We start from the raw sequence: 2,400 nt of genomic DNA, 5'->3' as shown, positions 1-2,400 counted from the left end.
TCATAAAAAAATTGTTTACTTGGTAGGTTAAATACTCTGCTGACTTCCAACTGTTTCCATTTTCTTACCATTATTTCTGTTACTTTAATAGAGTGTTAGTTATTTGTTCTATGCATTATATTATTTAGTTCTTGGAATTATATTATGACATTGTCTATTGAAACAGTTTCTTTATTCTTCTTTGCAGTGTTTCTAACTGGTCTGTCGAAAACCTCTTTTTTATAGGGAGGCCGGGGTTAAAATTTGAAGAACAATGGCTCGGAAGAGTTTGTCATAGGCTCCAGAAGGGATGACGGAAAGGTAATCGCACCAAAGTTTTTGGCTTTAGATATTGCCTGAACGTGGTCAAAAGCCAGATATTGAGCTGCAGCTTGAACGAGCTTAATTGTTTCTGTGACAGCTCTCACACGTACGTTTGACAGCCGTACAACATGTCAAGCACCAGTATCATTCTTTGTTCTGTTTACTGACATAACATTTAGGTCTTAATTTAGAAAGAAATCAATAAAGGTGTGTACTATCTCAGGCCTACCAACGTGCTGGTCACCAAGACCAGCACATGTATCAGTGGTTTGTGAGTCGAATTTTCGTAATTTTCAGTTTTCGTGAAATCACTTATAAACAAAGTCTATCTCTAAGAAGCCAGTCTTCATTTTTGGTGCAAAAGTAACCCTTTTGTGCATTCAAGGAAATCTGGCATGACACTGTAGTGACGCGGTTGACAACTAGCTGCCCGATAAAGCAAAAAAAGGTGGTATAGACCTGTCACTGTCTCTAATTTGCAAGTGATGATTTCTTTGTGTAATGCAGGTGTATGCAGGCTGTGGCTCCTGGATTAATGAAAAAGCCTGGGGATGTTTCTTCAGCGCTTCAACAGACTCTATGTTCTGTAGAAGTGCTGCTACTGTATTTTAGACTCCCGAACAATTGAAAACCAGGAGTGTCACTGGAACACTTTCGAACAAGGCACGGCATCTCAGCTACACTGAGGCAAAGCCAGCGCTGACACCAGAGAAAGTATCTTCTCTAAAGGGTATATATCTTTCTCCTGTGGCCTTTATAAAGTTTACATAATGATCTTGTGCATGTTTTCTTTTTTTGTCATGGTGTTTTATTTTAGAGAAAATATTGGCACGTTAATTTTGCTTAATCGCCTTTTAAGTTCTACCATTGAATGATGGAAACAAAAATTTTAGCTGTTATTTGGACATGTGATATTGGATTGAGTATTTTTTCAGTAAAAAGAAAGCTGAAGGTTGCTGTAATAGCATTATTTTATGATTATCTTTCAGCAGATGGTATTTGTCTGACAAATGTTTGCTATATTTTGCTAATACTAAATTTCTGACCACAATTTTGCACAAGAACGCAAGTTGCCATCACAGGTGCATCGCCGAAGGTAGTGCAGCAGCATGCTGTACTCGGATAGTTAGCCATATCTTTATTTCTCATCAATGTAGGTATACTAAGGTGCTCAGTATAATCAGGTGTTAACAGTGCTCATGCATTGCAAGTCATATTGAGCTAAACATAGTACATCGCTGGCAGTAGGTGTAATAGCTATGTTACATGGATGCTTCATAGTAAATGTAGAGTATTCATGCACAATACTGTTACACATGACCATGTATGAGAACTGCAGCGTCGTGCAGAAGAATTCATAGAACACTAATTTTTTCAAACAGGAAATCAGTTCATGCATTCGCGACCAATAGCGACTTCCTTGTAAACTAAATTTGACTTTGCCCACATATTACACTTCAGTGACTTTTAAATGTAACCATGGAGTAATAAAGAACTGTGCTTAATTCTGTGTCTTTTTTGAAGCTAATAAATCTCTTTCCTATGCAGCATTGTTCGCCATCTACATGGGTGACATGCCAAAGGAGGTGTCGGACAAGAGAATGAAGGCGGCCGAAAACACTTGTCGCAGAAGCTCGGCGATATGCAGCGGCGCCGAATTCTGCGAATGCATGTTGAAATAAACTAGCTTGAGCCTTCAGGTTCCACACGTCGCATCAATGCCTACTCTCGTGCTATGCTGAACATAAGCTGTGATGTCCTGCAACTTTGTTGCCTTTTTGACTTTCTTGTTGCAGCTCGCAAAGAAAGAGTAATAGGGCACTAACAAGATGACATAGGATGGGACAAGCTCAAGCACAAGTGTGTTGCCCATTGTGTCGTTGTCTTGTCTTTGCCCTTTTACTCTTCTGCCTGTGCCTTTTAGTTGTAAACGTTACATGCAGGCTACAAATAAGACAGACTGTGCTAAAGCTGCAGCAACCAGAGCTCTGGTCAATGCAGGTGCCAGGAGGATTTATTTTTAACTTATTTAATACCCAAGGATATTGTTGCATCTCTTCTAACTAGTCGCAATTGATTGTGGTATAAAAGTTCCTC

General features: G+C 39.2%; 1 long non-coding RNA gene across 1 annotated transcript; it reads left to right on the top strand.

Moving 5' to 3' along the window:
- Positions 1–242: 242 nt before the first annotated feature.
- LOC125942295 (uncharacterized) lies at positions 243–2,153 on the top strand. Its single transcript, XR_007464973.1, has 3 exons — positions 243–300; positions 811–1,033; positions 1,852–2,153. It is a non-coding gene; the product is annotated as an uncharacterized LOC125942295 (long non-coding RNA).
- Positions 2,154–2,400: the final 247 nt, after the last annotated feature.

The sequence above is a fragment of the Dermacentor silvarum genome, chromosome 1, assembly GCF_013339745.2.
Source record: "Dermacentor silvarum isolate Dsil-2018 chromosome 1, BIME_Dsil_1.4, whole genome shotgun sequence".
In the NCBI taxonomy this organism is placed as follows: domain Eukaryota; kingdom Metazoa; phylum Arthropoda; class Arachnida; order Ixodida; family Ixodidae; genus Dermacentor; species Dermacentor silvarum.
This window is presented reverse-complemented; position numbering and strand designations above follow the sequence as displayed.